Source organism: Tupaia chinensis, unplaced genomic scaffold (genome assembly GCF_000334495.1).
Source record: "Tupaia chinensis unplaced genomic scaffold, TupChi_1.0 Scaffold000159_1, whole genome shotgun sequence".
Classification (NCBI taxonomy): Eukaryota; Metazoa; Chordata; class Mammalia; order Scandentia; family Tupaiidae; genus Tupaia; species Tupaia belangeri.
The window spans coordinates 9380319-9403642 of record NW_006159630.1 but is presented as its reverse complement, the minus strand read 5'-3'; positions in this window follow the sequence as shown (position 1 = coordinate 9403642).

Genomic DNA, 23324 nt, shown 5'->3' with positions numbered 1-23324 from the left:
CCACCGGCTGAGCAACAAGCTCCCAATCTGCTCCCCAGGTAGGACTGTGCCGTTTCAGAGTCTAAAGAGTCCTTGGAAAGCATCTAGTTCCAGTCACGGTATGCCCTTGGAGGCTCCCCCCAGGGGTCTCAGGGACAGCTGTCAAGCTAGGGCATACCTCTTCTGATTCTCCGATCCCCTTCAGCTGCCATATCCGACTTTTGCATAGGATTTTATTTACACAGAGGAATACGTGGCTAAAAACCACTGAAGAACTCCAACCAGTTAGCATGAAAAAAGAGACGAGTGAAGCTCAAAGAAGGGGAGTCACTTGCCCAAGGTCAGACGGTTCATCTGGCAAGGGTAACGGGTTCAAATCTACCTCCAAATCGACTGTCACACCAGCACCTGTCCAAATAAGCCACGTTCCCGAGAAGAGCCTGGTGGCACCCAGAGAGAGCCCACACCCCCAGCAGTCGCCTCCTTTCCCATCCGGGGACTCTATCAGCTGCCTCATTTCCTTCAGTGGGTTTGCAAGGCCTCTTCTAAGGTGGCGGTGGGGGCCATGTATTCTATAGGAAACAGAAACGGATGGAGCCAGCGGGGCTTAAGAATGCATTAGGAGGTGAGAGAAGCTATAACCTAGAGGTGGCCCTTCTCAACTCCTAAACTCTACACCCAGGGAGAACACCCGCTCAGTGGCCTCCTTCGTCCCACTTTTCCAAGCAAGCTGGAGATACAACATTTCAGATGAAGTAGCCACAATTAAATATCGGCAGCTGACTCAAACCATTTTGGCATAAGGTAGAAGGACAAAATAAACACACCCATACCCAGGCCTCTGGGGCTGCTGGCTTGTGCATCCCACCCCTGAGGAATCCTTTCTGGTCTAAATATCAGTTAGCAGTGCAAAGAGAAGCAAGCGAGGCTGAGATAGCCTGAGCTTATGATGAACTTTGGGTCCCAAAGAAACTTTCCAGCAGAAAAGGCAACTTCTAAAAGCGAGGCCATTTCAAACAACCTCCAAAAATCCTGTTCTTGTATCCATAATGCCCACGCAGCAGCTCGGGATATAGGGCGTGCTGGGGAAAACAGACAGTAGAAACAAACCAGTCATGTTTTTCTAATAAAACTCTTAAAGTGCTCTCCTTAAGTAACTGCGGTTCTGATTTTAAAGTAATAATGACGACCATAAATTAAAGAGAAGAGGCCCAGTGGTTTCCAGCTCAGAGCTGTTCCCTGACGGAACATCCTAAAATTCAGACAGACATGAGTAGGAGAAATGACCCTAGCTATCAAGGCCAGCCCATCTCCCACTTCGCTTCCCATCCCATCCATAAAACAAAATGATTTACAGATACACAGGGAGGGACTCTCGCTTCCCCTCTGCAAAATTTATTTCTCTTTAATGGGCTGCCAGGCCTCTCCCTTCCTTCTCATCTCCTCCTCGCCTGTTTGCTCACCCTCTTCTGCCTCTGCTTTTCTCCTTCTGCAAAGGACAGTGGGCGTGTCAAGGTGGCAGAACCACACTGGCCAAACGCAACGGTTAAAGAACAAAAGACACAAGCCAAGTTGGCCAAGGAGGGGAAGCTGCCCTCGGTTTGAAGGAGCTAGACTGCCAGATGTGGGATTTCCTAGGCCCTCACCTGGATTTTATTGGGGAAAGAGGCTTGTTAATGGGAATAACCCTCCCCTCTGGTGAAGAACCAGAAAGCAGCACACAGGGGTGGCAGTGGCAGGGGGGATGGAGAATGAATTCCCGTAAGGGAGACACAAATGATTTATGCTCCTTGCACACAGCTTCAGGACTAATGGGGACGGGATCTATAATTAAACAACCACTGCAATTACTCCAAATCCCTACCCTTCTTGCACCCACCCTGTTCTTGTCTTCTCCAATAAGCAATAGCCCTGAACCCTGGAGGCAAGAGGTTAGAAAGTGAGGGAGATGCTTACAAGTTCTGTGCCTATTCATGAAGGTTCCTGCCCCAGATTATGAGACGGTCTCCTCTGGAGGGTATTTTACAGAAGGTCTCCTCTGGGTGTAAAAAATTCCTCCCTCCATACAACTAAGAAAAACCCTTGGGAACAGCAGTTGGCATAATGGTTATGTCGCTGGACTCCCATGTAGCCAACCACGGTTCAAGTCCTGGACCCAGTGGCTTAAACTCATGCTGGACACATGTGCGTGTGTGCCCAAGATCCCAAGAGGAGAATGGAGGAGAAAGGAGTGCGGTGGGGCCATCCTCTCAGGGGGTGATTTCTCACTTTCTGTCTCTCTGTATCTCTGTCTTTCTGGCAAGCGCACGTGCCCTATAGCAAAAATCTCTCCAAACAAACAAACAAACAAATAAAAAAAACCCTTGTTTGTCCTGCTTTACAAAGATCATTCTTGACATTAGCTCATACGAATGAGGAACTGAGGCCCAGAGAGGTTCGTGACTTACCCCACGTCACACAGTTAGCTAGTGACAGATCTTCTTATGCCAAATCTAGAATTATTCCTACTTAGCTATACCTTCCAAAGTTCTTTGGGGTTAGAAGATCAGGTAAGGGGGGAAACAAACAACCGTGTGTACATACACGTATGAGGAAAACATGCAATACTCATAGTTAGGATAAGAGAAGTAAAGGTCAAGCTAAATTTCTGAATTTTTTAAAAGAAATATTTATTTAATTTTATTTATTATTGTTATTATTTTTTAATTTGCTATGGGCTATACACACCCACCAGAGAGAGAGAGAGAGACCACCAGGTCCGGGACTCAAACCGTGTTTGACCAGGTGGTGGTCTAGTGCCTCAACCACCATGCCACCTACTGGCCCCCAAACTGAATTTTCAAAAGCCCATCTCAAATGACACTGGGACAGAAATAGCCTGCTAAGTCACATTTTTCTTTTCAACAGCAGAAGACATTTTTTCCCTCTTAGCATCCCAGAATTATGGTCGCTCTTCCCTTTGGGCCCCAAATGCCTTTTAATCTTTGCAACAGCTCTACAAGGAGGAGAGACATGGAGCTGGAGACTGCCAGGCATGACGGACTCCAGATCACCCAGAACTGCATTGGAAACCTTTTACACAAACTCCCTAGTGGCCAAGCAACCCCACTAGCTCCTCTGGAAGTTTTCTTTGAATAAGGACAAGACAAACTCAGGGTTGTACTGTGATCTTCAGATTCTAGATTCCCCTCTGCTGAGAAAGAAGGGTCTCCATGGTCAAGGTCATTGTGCTGCCACACTTGGCTACACAACATATCCACCCTGGTAGACAGACACCTGGAGCCATGTGAGTCTCCTGGAAGTGAAATGAGTACAAGCTTATGTGAGCTCTAAGAACCCTACAGTACCAGTGACAGCCTGAATAAAGACAGAATTGTGACCAGGTGGCCTGGCACATAAGACTCCTCCCACCACAGGTAAACTCCAAGGCCAACACAGAGGTAAACTCCAAGGCCAACACAGAGCTCAGGCTGGTAGACCAGTAGGCTGCCTTTCTCTCTCTCTCTCTCTCTCTCTCTCTCTCTCTCTCAATTCCCCTACTGGGACTTCCATGACAATGCTGTGGACTGGCTCTGACCCTGCTAAGAGCAATAGGAAATTCTCAGTGTTCACCTTTGCCCAAGACATGCAAGGCAGCTTCCTTGAATATCAGGAAGGGCTGGTTCATTATTCTAGCCTTAAAGATGCAGGTAACTGGACCTCTCCCAAGCTTTGCTCATACAGAGGAAGGCTTTGCAAAGGACAAAATAAGACCCTTCAAAGGGGAGCACACACCCTCCTTTAAAACATTAGAAAGTTATGACACTTAGTCTGGATGGCCACTCAACTCCTCTTCCCTCCTTCTGGGGTCCCCTGCCATCCCTCAGATGCATATCCTCCACCCAGATGGCTAGGCTACCCACAAAGTCCTGGAAGGTGTTAACTGATAAGGAAGGTAGTAATTTAATCACTTGACTGATTAAGTGTGGCTAATCCCTCTCAGAAAATTCTACCGGTTCTTTTTGAGAAAGAAATCTTGACAATTCAGAGGAAAGGTGCTTGGATGCAGGGTTTCTCAGTCTGAGCAGCACGATATTGCAGGCTGGCTCATCCTCAGTGGGAAGGCATGGGTGGTATTCTACGTAGTATAGACTATTTAGCAGCACCCCAGTCAGCCTCTCATTAGCAGATGCCAGTAGCACCCCACTCCCTGCCCAAGTTGTAGCAATCAAAAATATTTCCAGACTTTGCCAAATGTCCCCTGGGAAATAGGGTCACCCCTGGCTGAGATCACTGACCTAATGGGAGAGGGGGTTTGGAGCCTAGAGTGGGAGAACCATTTCTGAGACCCCATCAAAGCCTCCTACCCAGGCAGCGCCTAATCAGGCTTACCCAAAGTAAGACTCTGATCGCAGGGCTCCGTGGAAACCTCGGGTGATAACAGCAGAACAAAATGGCCTTCGACTTTAGAAGGAAAAGCCAAAGTCAAATTTCCGGAGGCCTTGATTTTCGGCAGAGACAAGAGAAAGAGACACTGCAGAAGTGAAAGGCAAAGGCACGAGAAACCATGGGCCTCCTCTCAAGGCCTCGTCCTGGAAGGAGATGGCTTGTCTCTGCTGTTTTGTTTTCGACTCCTTTATCACCTTCACAAACTCCATCCTTTCCAGCTCATTCTTTGGCCCCTACTACGGAAGTCTCCCGATGTGTCCCGTTAGTATAAAAAGAAAGAGAAACCTAAGGTGTTTTTTTATTTACCTGGGCAGGTGTCAGTACAAGCCCTGAAAGTCCCCTGAAGCTGGAGTCCTGGACGGCCCTGATTAAGATGCTGAGAAAGCAGGAAGGAGAGAGAGTTGGGGCTTGGGGGGAGTGGGCTGATTAATTGAGAGACGCAACCATGCCATGTTTGAATAAGAGAGCCATGGAATGCAGGCCCTTTTTGTGTGCTCATTCGTTTGAAACAAAAGCCAATAGAGTGGACCACAAAAGACTCGGGGGAGGGGAGAGCAGTGGCCAATGGATTCCTGCCAGCAGACCCTGTGTGGGGGAGAGGGAGGCGTGACAGTGGCAGCCACTTGTCAAGGCGGTCATGGGCATTTGTGGATGAAATCTTTTCTACATTAGTCCTCAGGTTCATTTTTCATTCTGTTCTGCCATGAATAGCTGACCTCCAACATGTCATTGCTTCAGTGTCCTCTAGAGACCTGCACTGTCCACGACTGAAGGCACAAGTTGAGGGGCCCTGGGGGTGTGATAAGTCCCCCTGGAGGTGCACTGTGAGTGTAAATCACACACCGGGTTTCTAGACTTTGGATGAAGAAGACAACGCATCTTATCTCAGTGATCATTTCTTTTTTTCTCTTTTTGGAGAGGTTTTTGCTATAGGGCGCATGCGCTCGCCAGACAGACAGAGACAGACAGATAGAAAGCAAGAAATCACCCCTCCAGGAGTGATGGCCACCCCGCAATCCCTTCTCCTCCATTCTCCTCTAGGGATCTTGGGCACGCACGCACACGCGCCCGGCATGAGTTTAAGCCACCGGGTCCAGGACTCGAACCGCGGTCAACTACGTGGGAGTCCAGCAACATAGCCATTACGCCACTGCTGGTCCCTCAGGTGATCATTTCTTATATCCGCTACGTGCTAGAAGGATAAGGTTGGGGAGGTACTGGATTCTATAGGAAATATACAATTAAAATCAATTTATCTGGTTTCTTTGTCCTCCTTTATAGGTGGCTACTGTAAAGCTCAATATTGTCGAAGTGGCTCATGTTTAATTCCTATTGGGACAGCATTGCTGTATGCTCATAATTCTCAGTAACTGCCCTCTCCTTCCTTCCCCATCGCCTTCCCTTCCTATAGACCCACATCTAGATCCTTTTTTTTCCCTAAGATTTTTTTTGTTTGAGAAGTTCTTGCTATAGGGCACATGCACTTGCCAGAAAGACAGAGAGAGACAGAGAGACAGAAAGCAGAGAAATCCCCCCCAGGGGGGATGGCCACGCCACAATCCTTTCTCCTCCATTCTCCTCCCAGGATCTTGGGCACGCACACACATGCACCCACTGTGACTTTAAGCCACCAGGTCTGGGACTCGAACCACGGTCAACTACATGGGAGTCCAGCGACATAGCCATAGCCAACTGCTGGTCCCCCTAAGAATTATTTTATTGAACTTTATTTTATTTATTTATTTATTTATTTATTTATTTATTTCAATTTGACCAGAGAGAGACAGAAAGAGAGAAAGAGGGAAAGAAAAAGCAAGCCACTGGGTCCAGGACTAGAACTGCAGTCCAGTGCTATTAACCACCAAGCCACCTGCCGGCCCCATAGATTCTTATTTTTGTTTACTTATTATTATTATTATTTTTTTTTTAGGTTTTTACCATAGGATGCATATGCTTGCCAGAGAGGAGAGAGACAGAGAGAGGAAAAGTGAGAAATCACCTCAGAGGGATGGCCACACCACAATCCCTTCTCCTTCACTCTCCTGGGATTTTGGGCATGCACGCACCCATGTGGTTTTCAAGCTGCCAGGTCCAGGACTCGAACTACAATCTGTCATGTGGGAGCCCAGCTGCTCTGCACACACCACCTTCTGACCCCTAACCAGATCCCTTTTTTTAAGAGTACAAATGCTCCTCAACTCATGATAAGATTACGTCCTGATAAACGCTTCATAAATGGAAAACATCCTAAGTCAAAAACACATATAATAACACCTACCCGACCAAACATCCTAATTTAGCCCAGCCTAATTTAAATGTGCTCAGAACATTATGTGAGCTACAGTTGGACAAAATCATCTAACACAAAGCCTGCTGTATAAGAGCGTGCTGGACATCTCAAGGACTTTATTGAATGTTGTACCAAATATGGAAAGCAGAATGACTGTACGGGCACCCAGAGAATGGTCTCTACTAAATGCCTGTCACAGTCACACCATCGTGGCTGAAAATCCTGCATTCCAGGCTGTATATCAATCTTCATTCATTTGCCAAAGACATTCCAGGTGTCTTCTGCACACAAAGCACTCATGTAGCACCTGTGGGAGACCCCAAGAAAATCAGACTCTTAAAGAGAAGGCCCAGGCTCTGAAGGTCCTGACAAGAACAGGAAATAGGCCGAGACTGCTGGTTCCAGGGAATCCAGGGACATGGGAACTACTGCACCTTCCCCATCCAGGCCTCGGCTGCCATGTTGGATTGGTTCCATCTGAGCAGCTAGGATGGAAGTGGCTGCTCAGAAGTGCTACCTTCCACACAGAAGTGGCTCCTGTCACAGCTTTTCTTTCTCCTTTCCTATCTGTAAAGAAGCATTGAGAGAAGAATCTATGCTTGAGGAGGTAAGAGTTGCAGGACCTGGCCCCTGAGCCAGCTCCTTCCCCGGCCTGCACTGTGCTTTGTGGCAGGCCCAAAGAGAGTGACAGAAGGTGGTAAAGGAGGACACTTGTCATCCCAACCCACTGTGTGAACTTTGGGGATTTTTCTTTTTTTTTAATCCAAAAAGGTCCGAGTTAAATGCATCGGTGCGCCATAGCATGAGCTTAAAGAGATTCTCAGCTGGGAGCAATTTTAAATGCCCAGGTGGCATGTTGCAGAGTCTGGAGATGTGTTTGGTTGTCACGACCGGATGGAGGTGCTACTATCTTTTGTGGGGAGAGGCCAGGATGCAGCTGGACCTCTTACAAGGCATGGGATGGCCCCGTGATAGAGAATTATCCAGCTCAGAATGCCAAGGGTGCCAAAGTTGAGAAACTCTGACCTAGAGCTGGAGGAGACCAGCATCCCCCACCACTACCACCACCACCAAGCCAGAGCTTGCTCTCATCGCTGGCATCGAGTGTATCCATCCACCGCACCTGGGAGTGGATCCAGGAAAACCTGAAGGATCAGGGCAAGCAGAACAACTGGGAGAAGAGAAACAGTACAAACATGATTAAATAAATTAGTCCCGCTAATTACCAAGTGTCTAACTTAGCACCTGGAGCAACAGCTGGGATTGCACGGAATTGAGCAAACACCACCCCCAACCAGGCAGGCTCTGCCCCTCCCTGCCTTCTCCTGCAAAGGACTTGACTGAGAAGAGAGCAAGCAAGCAAGCCTTGGAGCAGAGTGCCCGCCCTCTATAGGTGGGTTCAAGGGCTCAATGCCATAGACATCTCGGACACACCTGCACACTCCACGGAGGACATTCCCAGAAGAGGCGATTGCTCAGTGCTGTAAAAACCTCCTCTTGGGCTGAGAGCCTAGCTTCCAAAGCTGCTGGCTTCTGCAAATGCCCTCCACGAAGTACTTCAGGGAGGTCACCTGCCTCCACGAGCACTGCTCACCATGCGCTTGTGAAATATCCACCAGAACGTTACTGTCTCTTCTCCCCAGCCTCTGCTTTTAGTCTCTCTTACTCTTTCTGTGCCTAATTGCATTGCCTCCGTTTCTCAGTTCTAGAAGACCTGCTATCAAAGGGCTTGAAAACATTTTTGGAAAAACATACTTCAAGTCAGAGCTTATTTTAGTGCAAAAAAAGTTTCAAATTTATATATAGTTTTTCATAATACACATTTCCTATGAGCTTTTCTATTTTTTTTTTTTGAGAGAATTTTGCTATAAGGCAAGTATGCTCGTGTTTGCTCATGAAAAGACAGGAGAGACCCAAAGACAGAAAGTGAGAAATTACCCCCGGGGGGAATGGCCACATCACAATCCTTTCTCTTCTGTTCTCCTGGGATCCTGTGATCTTGGCGCCACACACACACACACACACACACACACACACACACACACACATATGCCCTGTGTGAGTTTTAAGCCACTGGGTCCAGGCTTCGAATTGCAGTCAGCCATAAGGCAGTCCAGCAACATAACCACTATGCCATCTCCTGGCACCTCCACGAGCTTTCTAAAGACCTTCCATCTTTGTTCTACAAGGCACTCTGAAGAAGACCCACAGCCCTGATCTCACTTCTGTGGCTTCCCTCCTGGGAAGTAGCACTGAGTCTACTACTGGAAAGTCTAACCGGAAGCTCACTGAGTTGGGAGCCTCACCAAGCTGCTTGGCAGCTCCATGTCACAGTCGTGTGGCAGCCAGACCTGCTGTACCACACGCCTCTCCAGTGCATCTTCTGTCACCTCTAGAATGCAGCCTCATCTCAATCACCTGGCTGCAGAGAAGGCGCTCCAGGACGCCACCTAGGGGGTCACATCAAATTTTGGTTTAAAACTCACTGCTAAAGGCCAGGCAGTGGTATGATGGTTAAAGCAGCTGGATCTCACATGACTGACTACGAATTTTGAGCCTTGGACCTGATGGCTTGAGAAACACACTGGGCACATGTGTCCATGCCCAAAATCCCAAAAGGAGGGAGAGATGGAGGATAAGGGATTACAGTATGACCATTCCCCATTGGTAGAGGTGGTGGGGGTGCTTTCTCATTTTCTCTCATTCTCTCTCTTCTTTTTTCCTCTCTCCTTCTCTGGTGAGAATGCGTGTCCTCTGGGGGAAAAAATAAAAAATTAAAAACACCGCTGAAGTGATTCCTCTAGACTCCATATTTTACTGGGTTGAATGGTGGCGCCCAGAAGATACACAACATTCTAATCTTCAGAACCTATAAAGAGGTTCATATTTGGAAAAATGATCTTTACAAAGAAAGTTAAAGATCTCAGGATAAGACCATCCTGAATTATCCAAGCAGGACTTACACCCAAGAGCAGATGTCCTCGAAAGATAGAAAAGATGAGAAGGCAGAAGACAGGAACACAGGGGAGAAGGCCTCGGGAAGATGGGCATGGAGATTGGAATGCCACAGCCACAAGAAAACAAAAGCCTGGTACCACCATACCCTGAAAGAGGCGAGGCAGGATTCCCCCCTAGAGCCTCTGCACAGAGCATAGCCCTGCCAAGACCTTGGTTTATGGACTTCTGGGCTCCTGAAATGTGAGAGAACAAATTCTTGTCATTTTGAGTTGGTGACAGTTGGTTCCAGCAGACCAAGTAAAGCAATAGACACACGTTTAATCCCACCACCGTCATGTCTGAGGCCCTGAGGGGGCCTGTTCAGCATAAACAATATGGAACTCTGAGCATGAGTTCTCCACTCATCTGTCACACCAAAGGTCTACTCCGGGACCCGCTCCGAAGCTAAGCAGTTAAGGGAGCAGATCTCACATAGCCAACTGTAGTTTGAATCCTGGCCCCAGCAGCTCGAAACACATGCAGGATGTGTGTGTGTGTGTGTGTGTGTGTGTGTGTGTGTGTGTGTGTGTTTGCCCAAAATCCTAACAGGAAAGAAGAATGGAGGAGAGGAACTGTGGCATGACCATACCCCACTTGGGGGGCCAGGGAAGGTTTCTCTCTCTTTCTAGCTGGTAAGTATGCAGTGCCCTCCCTAGGGGGGAAAGGGACACTTACTCTGTCCAAATGTCATCTCCATGTGAGAGGCTTTCCACAATACTATCCACAATGGTCATTATTCAACTTTCCCACATGTTTATCTATAGTCTCTTCATTCTGCCTTTTTTTTTTTTTTAAATATCCTCATTGCTTTCCCAAATTATATATTTATTTGTATACTTGGGTCTTAACTGTCTCTCCCATTTGAATATGTGCTACCTAGGAGCAGGGCCATGTGATGCTTATTTCCCACTGAACTCCAGCAAGGAGAATGCCTAGTAAATGGATAGTTCTTAAAAATATTTGGTTGGATGGATGAAGTCATCATCCTTATCAAAAGTAGAGATAGTCTAGAATATGCTACTATAATATATTCTTTTCTTTTTTTGGAGAGATTTTTGCTATAGGGCACGTGCACTCACCAGAAAGACAGAGAGACAGACAGATAGAAAGTGAGAAATCACCCCCAGGGGGATGGCCACACCACAATCCCTTCTCCTCCATTCTCCTCTCAGGATCTTGGACATGCACGCACATGTGTCTGGCATGAGTTTAAGCCACCAGGTCCAGGACTCGAACCACAGTCAACTACATGGGAGTCCAGCAACATATGCCAACTGCTGGTCCCTACTATAATGTATTCTAATTCTGGAGTATTTTTACAAAATGAAACAACAACAACAACAACAACAAAACCCTCCCTATGGACTTCCCTGGGTTACTGAGGGCTTTTAGCACTTATCACACTGGCTCGATGAGTTAAGAGCCACGATTCATCTTTAGGAAAAAAAAAAAATGGGAATTTTCTCTGAAGGGAAATTCCTGTGCTCCTTATGGATAAATAAAACACATTGCCTAAAAATGTCCCTAAATTTCTAACAAGCGTTTTCACGTAGCGTTTTGCATCTCCCATTTCTAGCACGTTTTTCAAGAAACACAAATCGAGACCCACATGGGTGATGACTCAGGAGGCAGGTGGTTCTTCAAAATGCAGAAGTCACGCCAACAAGCACATCAGCACTCCCCTGGGCATCCACTGGCCAAAGTGGATGGCCCACACTAAGGCTAGCAAAGTTCCTGCAGACATCAGGATGTTAATGACATCGATGTGACAAAGACAAGACCCAGCAGGACCCCTTTTTTGGACACTCTAGATCAAAGTCTCCATGCTATGGTTTGAATGTCACCTCCCACCGTGGAAGCTAGTGCCATGCTCTTGGACTTCCCAGCCTCCAGAACTGTGAGTCAAATAAGCGTCCATTCTTTATAACAGCCACTAAAAGTGAACTAAGAAAGTGATGCTCCACGTAGAGAAACTACAGCGTTTGGTCAAAAGGTAGATGGAGTTTAGCTCAGCCCAGATGAGCTCGATACCTTTCATATCTGGTCATTGGTCTCTCCAGAAGATACAAATAGGGCCCTCTCTCTTCATCTAAGATCCTTACCTAGTAATACTGTGGAGCGTTTTTAGGTTGGGATAATAAGTAAACAGAACTAAGATGGTGCGGCAAAGGGCATTAAAAGAAGAAAAATTAGAATAACAGGAGAATTTGAAATTTTTTTAACTAAGTTTTGCCCTTCCAAATAAGTACAAAAATAGTATTTTTCTTTAACTCTGTAGTGTTCGGAATGCTTGCAACATTAGTTAAAATGGTGACTCTTTTTCTCAAGTTTTCAAATGAAAATTGCTGACTCACCACTTTGCTACCCCAGCCCAAGGACTATGAAAAAGGAAACTTTGCCCTCAAGAGATAGAGAAAAGAACAAAACAAGCTCCTCTCCTCCCAAGTAAAGTCATTGTAGCATCTTCTGCCTCAAGCTGAAACAGCCCTCATGTTCTCAGACCCAACATCTCTCAGCCCACGTCCACAGGGTATCTAGCAGGCATTTTCTCGAGAATGATTTAAAGCAGCCCGTTATTTCAAGAGAAATAATAACCATGACTGATATCATTTGAGTTTCAGTGAAGAATTTAAATTCTAAGAAACTTACACTTATCATCATGAGATTGTCAGTTTCCCAACACTGAGAAATCTTCCTAATATCAATGGTGATGTTTACAAATGTGATTCTCTGACACGGCAAAATAAAATGAAAAGAACTGCATATCCTAGTGAATCGACATTTTCCAAACGAGCAATATATGAGGTCCTAAATCTGGCATGGGTAAAACACCCATTCAAAGTGCGGAGCTGACCGAGAGATGATATTAATATAACAGAGTCAGAAAATCCATAAAAATGGTTTCAAATTTATATTGCAACTAACTTTAAAAAAAAAAATCACTTGTCAAATCTCAGTGAAATAGAAAATAAGAATATGCACAATTATCTGGAAAGGCTATAAATATATTCCATTTCTTACCAAATAATATCTGGTTGTGACTAGATTTTCTTCATCTACTTCACAACACGTGTCTCCATGGGTTGGATCCAGAAGTAGAGTTGAGTAGTTAGCCATTTTCTATTAAGTCAGACTCTTGAAGGGTTCAGTAAAAATTGTAAGAATTGTCGTTCTTCTCACTAATTTTTATTTAGAAAGTATAGTTCTTTTTTATAAAAATATTGTAATGTTAACATGCAATGAGCTTTTTATGGCTATTTTTCCTTTTTCATGATAAAGTACATGCGCTTACAAGTGAGAGAGAGAGAGACAGAGAAGGGTGAGCAGCCTCCATGTGGTCTGATCACGCCACAGTCTCCCTCCTCTGCTCACTGGATCTGGAATGTTTCAGGCTGACCAGGCTAGGGATTCAAATCGCAGTCGCCATGTGGGATCTGGCTTCTCCTGAGTAGTACATGCCCACTGAGCCATGCACCAGTTCCTGTAACTGTTATCCTTAAATGATCATTTTTATTTTTTTAATTTTTTGGTTTTAATTTCCAGTATAGGTCATCAGAAAAGTCATGATGTATTTTTCTATGCAAAAATGTGTCATGACTTTTCCAATGACCCAATGGTAATAATCAATAGTTATGATCAACATAGAAAAGCTCATTGGGATTCTCAATAATTAAGAGTGTAAATAAATCCTGAGGCCAAATATTTGAGAATTCCCATTGCATAAGAATATTTAATGGGCCAGCTCCATGGCCTAGTTATGGGAGCCTGATCCAACCTGGCTGACCACGAAGTTCAATCCTGGCCCTAGCAGTTTAAAACACATACTAAGTACATGCACATGCATGTTCAGGATGGTGGCATGACCCTTCCCCATAGGGGATGCTTTCTCTCCCTCCCTTGCTTTGTCTCTCTCCAATAAGTGCATGTGCCCTCTGGCAATTTAATAAAACAAGGAGGAAATATCTAACAACTGGAGGAAATACTCACAAGGTTGTGCTAAGTAGGGAAAAAACAGACTAAAAATCTAGCCTGGCGGCATGGTCAGTAGCAAACTGCATTGCAGTGCTGGAAGCCACATGTCTGACTGTGGTTCTGATCCCTGGGTTGACCTGAAAACACACCAGGCCTGGACGCCCATGTCCAAGATCTCGATGAGTTGAAGGACTGGAAATATGGAGCAGCAGGGTGAGGAGCCCTGGTCCAGGGTACTTCTCTCTTTTGTTCTCTCCCCTCTTTCATGTGTATACATGTGCTATCATGAATAAAGTAAAATTAAATTAAAAAAAAAACTATAACAAATAGAGGTAATTTTTTTCCACGTGTGTGTGTGTGCGTGTGTGTGTGTGTGTTTTCATTTCTAATTTTCTATGAATATATCATACAAGGTGAATAAGTAGACAAATGCTTTAAAGTTATCTCAGGTCTTTTGCTCTTCCAACTCTCTGGAAAAGCCCAGACAGTAATGTCCAACACATAGTAGGTCCTTTGTAGCTCTTCTAAAAGGCCTATGATTGTTTTTTTCACGTAAGGGCAGTAATGGATTGGCTCAGCATTAGTGTTTTATTTTTATTTATTTATTTGGAGAGATTTCTGCTATAGGGTACATGTGCTCGCTAGAGAAACAGAGATTTTGAAAGAGTGAAAGTGAGAGGTCACCCTCTCCCCAGGGGGGAGGGCCACACCACAATCCCTTCTCCTCTTGGGATTTTGGGCACCCATACACATGCACACAGCATGTGCTGCCAGGTTTGGGACTTAAACCATGGTCAGCCATGTGGGAGTCCAGCGCCTTAACCACTATGCCACCTACTGGCCCTAGCATTAGTATTTTTTTTTTTTCATTTTTGGAGAAGTTTTTGTCATAGGGCACGTGCACTCACCAGAAAGAAACAGAGAGACAGAAAGTGAGAAATCACCCACCACCCGAGGGGATGGCCATGCCACAATCCCTTCTCCTTCGTTCTCCTCTTGGGATCTTGGATAGCAATGCACACACGCCCAGTGTGAGTTTAAGCCACCAGGTCTGGGACTCGAACCATGGTCGACTACACAGCTGAGTCCAACGACATAGCTATTACGCCAACTGCTGGTCATCCAGCATTAGTGTTTTATTCCTGCCATGCTATCAGAAGGTTTGTCTGCTTAAAAAGCCTCATACTTGGGACTAGCAGGTGGTGTAGTGGTTAAGGCACCTAAAATCCCCGAAAAGAGAATGGAGAAGGGATTGTGGCTTGGCCATCTCTTGTGGGGGGTGATTTCTCACTTTCCCTCTTTCTGTCTCTCTCTCTTCAGTGAGTGTACATGCCAATGGCAAAATCTTTAAAAAAAATTAAAAGCCTCATCCTTTAAAGCATACATGCATATAATTCTTAAAAGGATTACTTATTTAATTTTATTTATTATTATTATGTCTTAATTTGCCATATGGTACATGTGCTCACCAGAGAGAGAGAGATAAATAAAGAGAGACAGAGAGATAAAGTGAGAAAGCAAGCCACCATGTCTGGGACTCAAACCATGGTCAGTCATGTGGGAGTACAACACCTTGACCACCATGCCACCTGCTGGCCCCTGTGAATATAATTTTTAAAGAATATTAAATACATACATACGCATACACACAAGAGATCTTGGGAAACGTGTATCATAAAGTTCGCAGGGTTTCAATTTTTCTTTGTGTTGAAATAAACATGTATTTTAATTCCATTTTGCCATGAAGTTTTGGAAGTCCCCTTGAGTGTGTGTGTGGGGGGGGAAACTTATGTATTCATAAATATAGCATTCGATCAACTCCCACATTTAATATTGTTTTCTACAATGCAAAGAGTAACATTTAGAGTATACCTTTGGGCTAGGGCTAGAATAACCTAAATTCCTAAAATAAAATCTACTTTTTTTCTGGGAAGTAGAAAAACTATTGAATTCTCAAACAACAACATACGATCATCTCAAGTGAAACGTTTTCTTTTTGGTAAAACCACAGGAGAAGGTGGGAAAGTCATAAAACTAAACCCAGGTCAGGGTGAGGGGCTCTCAACTTGAAAACGAAGGTTGTGAACTGAAGTTCGAATGTGTTTACCTTCTGTACACAGGGAAAACAGTCATTAATAGCAACGCCCCATATCATTAGACGATGCTAAGTAAAGAGTGAGTTTATTAAAAAAGAGAAAGAAAGAAAGAAAAAAAAAAAAACCTGCCTCGTACTCAGTCCCCTTGTTCTTGCTAGGTGGCCTGGAGTAATCTACGTGGAGATTTCTGCTTCTGCAGTCAGAAAAAGAAGCCAGTATTCCCAGAGGAGCAGTGAGGACCCCATCAGAAAGCCCAAGGTGGTTGGAGCAGAACTTTCTGCAATGGGCCAGCGGAAGTGCACCGAGGAGGAGAGACCCTGACGCTCCGTTCTCTCCTGCAGGAGACGAGCTTGGAAAGCCAGGCTTGTGGATGCACAGGCTGCCAGGGCATTCAGTCCGGCATGGCAGCCCCCAAGGCGGTTTCCCCGGCAGACCCAAGACACACAGACCCCTTATGAGGTTTTCCACGCCACCTCCCGGGCGGCTCTGGCAGGTCCACATTGCTCCCTTGGGCTGCGTAATTAGCGGGCTTTGGGTCGCCAGGCCTGGTATGCTGTGGTTGCCCATTCCCAAACACAGCAAGAGCCCCCTCCTCACCGGCGCCACTCCGGCTACCACTCCCCACACATCCTGCCCTTCTTCCCAGCCCCACTGCGCCCACCTGGGTCCCACCCAGCCGTTCCAGGGCCCTGCCACGCCTTACTGACACATTCCCTAACTCACTGGCAGAAGCAGAGCAAGTCTACAGAGCCTGGCTGTCACCACCTCACAGCCAGACTTGAGTCTCAACTCATTCAGAGACTTCCCAAGCTATGATGGGGAATGGAAAGTGCAGAGAGCTAGAACTAGTGGTTGTCTAGCATCCAGATCCCCACTTCTCCGTCCCACCCCATCTCCCCCCACTCCACCTCCAAATCGCAAGTTCCACACTGGAGGGCAAGATCTCCAGAGGTCATTTAGTCCGCCCCCTGCCTTTGGGTAGAACTGTACTAAAAGCAAACATGAAAAGTAATTGTCTCTCCCCAAAGGGCTGACAGCCTGCCTGCTCCTCGCCCACGTGCCCGGGCGGTGGGTCTGCAGGTGAGCACACACAGGCAACCTCAACCCTTGCCTCTGACAAGGAACACTGAACACACAACAAAACACCGTCTCTGTCTCCATGCCAACTGGAGACACTCCCATAGGCCATGGCGACACCCTCCTCCCTACCCAAACCAAACGATGCCCTCTTCAAGTCATCCTGGAAAGGGCAGAAGAGCCGACAAATGTTCTGGTTGAAAGAACAGGGATGAGGGAAGCACTCCTTCTTTGTGCTCGAAAGTTTACTTTCAGCTTCGGCAGGCAAAAGGATTTTTTTTTAATATAATAAAAAAAAGTTATATGACTTTAATTAAATGCACTTATTAAAAGGGTGAAATATTTGGAGAGGCTGTGTCTGTGCTGGAGGCACATTTTCCACCGTGCTGTAGAGCGTCTGCATCCGCCCGCTCCAGGCCATTTTTAATGCAGAAATAAATCCGCACCTGACGTGCTGACAGATTATTATGCAGTGTGGCAGCCAGCGAGAGTAAACACGGGGCAAGTTTAACCTCGTGCAGTCACGGCACTTTGCTGCCGGGCCCAGCTCAGGTGTATGGCACTGCTGGCCAAGCCTTTGCCTCCAGTCGGGCATCGATCCTGCCCTGGAGCCAGTCCCTGGGAGCAGGAGGCTGCTCTCCCTTTAGGCTGTCTAGAGCAGGACACGAGCGAGGGGACGGAGAGGAGGATCGGAATCGGAATGCGTGCTCCCCAAGCACCCTGCCTTCCAGCCTGTTTGTACTGCAGCCGTAAGACCCACGGGCTTCTGCACAGCGGGCTGGTCAGCAATCTGCTGACGGACCCGTTTACCCTTCCAGCCATCAAGGCTGACTCCACAGACGGAGAGACCAGCCAGGTGCCTCTCCCAGCTCTGCCCAGTGTGAAAGGGTCAGGGCAGTCACTGGAGAGCTAGAGGGAAATTGGACATTTCCATACTTTGGACCTGAAATTATGGAAGTGCAGATTAGCATAGAGTGAAGGCCTTTGCTAAATCCGAACTACAGAACAGCTCGGCTCCCATGGCTCTGGGTCGATGGGCTTGCAAAGCAAACCTCCTGGCAATGCTCTGGTTGTGACACTCGGGGGCGGGGGAGGGGGGTCTTGGCTGACTTGGCTCTGATCAGCTACGTTAAAGACCTGCGTTTCCTTATCTCCATGTGTCTTCAGCTGGGGAGGCGGGGCTGGAAAGGGAGGTGCGCAATCTTGGGTGGAGGTTAGGGGCATTTGACAGTGGGACATTCCACCTAGCTTCTACCCTATCACCCGGTAGCTACGATCAGACAATGTAGTCTGTGTCTGTCAGTACCGGTAGCTACCGTCAGAATCCACACCCGGTGCTAAGTGCGTTACTACCTTGTCTCATTTTCTTTCCAGACTGTAAGGCACAGATGGCTAACTCCGTACCATTACCACTAATTTGAACGTGCACTCTGCTCATTCTCTCCAGTCCTCCCCTCCTCAGTTTACAGAGGAGCATGATGTTTCGAAAGAGCGTGCTATTTTGCCCAAGGGATCCATCACATAAGCCAAAAAAGATATCGAAAAAAAAAGCACAAATACAAAAAAAGCCATCATATCAGCCCGGACAAAGCAGAGCATATATTTCAAATATAGAGGAGATCAATTATGGCCCCCAAAGAACTATTCTTCTTGTTTTTCTCTATGAATAAGATCAGAGATACCTAAAATGATCTTCAAAACAACAAGGAAGTTTTGGCCCAATGACATGTGATCAAACAAACACAGAAAATTCCTGCAGTGGGTGGAAGGCTGAGCAGGGTGACCTTCAAGTACCCTCCAACACACGTGTGTTTGCTGAGATGACTGCTCTGACGCTGGGACCTGCCCCCACCCCCGGGACTGAGGGGAGACGGTCTGGTACAGGCTTCGCGTTGGCAAGGGCCTCGTTTCCCCACGAGGTGCCTGGATTGAATGCTCCCTCCACGCTGGCTGGGAAAGCTTGGGTTTTGGCAAGGAGAGAAGAGTGAAGCCATCGAATCCTCTTGGTCAGCACATTTTTCCTCTGGTGTAGGAAAAACCAGCACGATTCTGATCATCACTGAAAACTTCTCCCATGGATGTCCAGGAGAACTAGTTTGCTATCACCAGGTAGGTCACGTCCCTTCTGGACACCTGTCAGTCTCCTGAGTTTGAAGAGTTCTCCACTTTGCTACCAAGGCTGAAAATGCCAGGTCCTTCTATTCCTGGTCTCTTTCGCATCTGGGACAAGAGCGCCAGGCTTGGATTCCGCTAAATAGTCACAACCATGCACGACTTTGTGCCTGACGGGGTCACACAAAACAGCAGAGGACCCGGGAGACTGACGCTGCTGAGGCCAAGGTAGCCGCAGAGAGTGTGGGTACCTTCTAATCTGAGGCTATTACAATGAGCTTTCTAGCTCACAGAGCAGAAATGGCAAGAGCGATGGTCTGCTTGGAGAGGCAGCTGTCCTGGGGCAGCCTTCTGCGCCCGCAGTCGGTGGTGCGGGCTCTGCCCAGCGGCAGAGATGACGTCATCCTCAGACCAGCTCTGCACTGTTTGGAACATGTTCCTGGCTGCAGCGCCTCCACACCTGCTTTCCTCATCCACACAGAGATGCTGACTTAAGCAGTCTGCTGCTTTCTATAAACGTTTTTTGGCTTAAATTAGCCAGAATTGATTTCTGTTGCTTGCAAACACGAACTCTGATGGATGTAGGATTTTGTGCAAAAGTCCTGACCCTGAGATGAGGCATTACAATGTTACATCTTTTATGTTGGGTGTTTCACCTTTATTTTTAACTCTTTAGTGCAATAATATATGCAATAAAATATGCAATAGAAACATGCACATTTGATGAAAATACAGCCATTGGATTTTCACAAAACCGATATAACTATGCAACCAGTACTCACATCAAAGGATATCATTATCAAACCCACCCCCACCCCCAAAGCCCACCTCCTGCTCATTTTCTGTCACTACCGACAACCAAGGGCCATTGCTGTCCTGACTTTTGGTGCCATCGGTGAACTTTGTCTGCTTTTGAACTTTGCGTAGCTATAATGTGTGGTCGTTGTCTGGTTGTGGTGTTGTCTTGGTTTACCTGTCACTCAACCTTATGCTTGTGAGATTGAGCTATACATTGAGTGTAGCTGTGGCGCATTTATTTTCACTTCAGTATAGTATTCCATTGAATGAAAATACCATAAACTGGTATAATCAGCCTATTTATTAATTCTAGCATTGATAGTCACTTGGGTACTTTCTAACCTGGGGTTACTATAAAAGTGCTGCTATACACGTTCTAGTTCATAGCTACCGGTGAAATGTCAACAGGTTTTTGTTGGGTACACGTCAATGTCCGTAAAGCATGTGCATGCCCGATGCTACCCAACACAGTCAGTTTTCCAAAGTGGTCATGTCTCTCAGAATTCTTTTAAAGTTAATTTTTCCCTCCATGAAAGAGGGGGGAAAATAAAGAGAGTGAGAGAGAGAGAGGCCCCCTCAGCAGGGTCTTTATGCTGCAGTCCACTCCCAGCCTCAGCTAGCCAGGAAGATTTGCACATGCACGCTTACCTGGCACGTACAGGGAGACCTTGAGATGTGAACCCAGGATCTTCCCATGTGTTTTCAACATTGCTGAGCATGCTCTTTGGGTGAACACCCAGAACAATTTTCACTCCAAAGGCAGAAGACATAGGCAGTGAGAAGTGAAAGGAGAATAATGGAGGTGAAATTTCACATGGATGTATTTTCTCCCTTCTTAAATGAGTCCTCTGTAAATGGATTAAGAAGCCCATTGGGCCCAGCATGCCATGTGCTCTGGGGGACCTTGCTGCTCAGTCATCTGAGACCACACGAGAGACCTAGGCTCGATTCCCAGGCCACCCTAAAAGCTGCGTGCAGAGGCGCACACCTGTGGTCCGAGCTACTCAGGAGGCTGACGTAGGAGGACCATGACGTAGCAAGGCATTGCAATTAATTAATTACTTCAAATTAAAATAAGACCTTAGTATTTGGCATTTGGCCACCAGTTTGACCTGGGTTAAATGACAGGCCATCGTGAATGTCAAGGGCACAGCCAGAACAAAGTTTCTGAACTCCTGGCCTCTGGACCCAGCAGCAGAGAATCACACAATTTTGCCAGCACCACCAGCCAGGCACCCACACTTCCCCAGCATCTGAGGGGGACTGCCTGCATCTCCATCCCATCCCAGGCCTGAATGCCTTTGGGCCAGCAGTCACTTACATCAGGCCAGAGGGCCAGGTGCACTGGGGATTCAGATAAATGGGGAGTGAATGTCTAGTCTGAAGGAGACATTTATTACTCGGCTTGCTGATTTTTGCCATATGGGAAAGGAGGACCATTGTTGCCAGGTTTCCTGACTTTGCAAGGGAAGCTGGAAAACTGGATTTTTTTTTTTTTTTTTTAATGAGATGTTGCAACTTGTAATGCTGGCGACTAATTTTAAGAAATTAAATGCTGAACACTGTTGGCCAGGCCTGGCCCAGGAACCGCTGTTGACTATGTCTGATTTAGGACTTGGCATTTTGGACTCCCGGAAAGTCGTGTGGGATAGCACAGAGCACACGTGAATGAAAACAAGTGACCACTGGCTCTGGAGGGCACAGACCAGGCCCAGACCCCGTCTGTCCTACACGGATGAACTCCCTGCGTTTCTATGCTTCCTGTAGTAGCCAGACGACACCCTCATCCAACAAAAGCCCTTCAGATCATGGAAACCTCGGCCGAGGTGCCTCACTCTGGAAGGAACCTGAGCCTCTTGGCTCTTTCCTTTCCATCTGGCAGCTGTGTGTCCTCCAGCCATCTCGGTGGCTGGCTCTGCCTCCAGCACTCCTATCACAGGGTAAAATCCATTTCCGCTGACCACACCAGGAGCAGTGAGGAGGTACTCGGAAAGCAATGTATCCACGGGAGACGTCTCTGATGAGAAGATGCTCGCTCTTTAACAAAGCAGACCCAGTTTCCCAGCGGCCTGGTCTCCAGGCTCCGCTTTCACCCATCTACTGAGCCACACTGGCCACAATCACGTGGACGTATACACGGGGCCATTTCCCTCCGTTTTCTCCATACCATCAAGCACCTGCCCCGGACCTCATTTCCTCTGCCTGACTGTCCTCAAAATAGCACACACACACACACACACACACACACACCAACACACATGGACACGTCACACACACATGTCCATTCGCCAACTCCAGAGTGAACAGGCGAGAACAATCTAGCAACAAACATGCATGGAAATAACTGGCATTGGCTTTCTCTCGATCTTGCCACCCACTCCTATTACAGTTCCTCGTCAGGACTCAGGCCCACAGTGGCCATGCGGCACGTATCTGCCAATGTCCCGGCCCCCTGAGACAAGCCAGCAAGACCTCACATGTGCTAGTGGGAGAGAAGCAAGGAGCCAGTGTAGGGCTTTTTTGACGCGGAGTCCTATCCCGCCCAAAGGCAGGTTGAGACAGGTGCTCTCCAGACAGGGAAACAGGCGCAAAGAGGTGCTGAAGCCATGTGGGCAAAGGGCGGCTGGAGCGACAAGAGAACAGGCCAGTCCCAAACACTAACCACTCACACTCTACTATGTGCCATCCAGGGACTGCGTAGATTATTCAATAAATTAATAACCTAAGTGCTCACTAAACATTAGCTATGGACAGGAACCTTACATCATAAACTGGCGTAGTTCTTGCCACAATCCGAGAAGGTGCATAGAGGAGTCGAAGGAGGTGAAAGCGCTTGCTCCAGGATGTTATCAAGTTAGACTCAGAGGTTCTCAAGTGGAGGCTGGGGGGAATCTGGAGGGGGGCATTTGGCATTGTCACACTGCACAGGGCACTGCCATGTGTAGGGCAGGTGGTAGGGTTGCTGAATGTCATCACCCCAGTTCCAGCAGCACCGGAGAGGACAAACAGCAAAGGCAGAGCCAGGACTTGAACCAGGGCAAGTCTGCCTTCTCTCTCTTTCCATTCCACGGTTTCAAAGCTGTACATGATGCCACCTGGACTGCTTCCTGGTGCAGCAATTGCCCTTTTCATTTTATTGAAACTTCAGCTTGGAGAGAATAAAGCCAGACCTAGAAAAAATGCTGTGGTCTCCCCAGTGGTGCAAAAGGTATTTAAGACACATCCCCCATAAGTCAGGCACTGAACTCAGCATCGTGAGGAAAAGAATCATTGTTTTTAAAAAATAGAGGCAGGGGTCAGCAGGTGGCATAGTGGTTAAGGTACTGGACTACGATATAGTCAACCATGCTTTGAGTCCTAGACCTGGCCGCTTGAAACTCATGCCGGGTGAGTGTGCGTGCATGCCCCAAATTCCAAGAGGAAAATGGAGGAGAAAGGATTATGGCATTGCCATCCCCCCTAGGGGATAGTTTCTCACATTCTCTCTCTCTGTCTCTCTCTGTGTCTCCAGTGAGAGTGTGCACCCTATAGCAAAAATCTCTCTCAAAGAAAAAAAAAAAGGCATTACTTCAAAG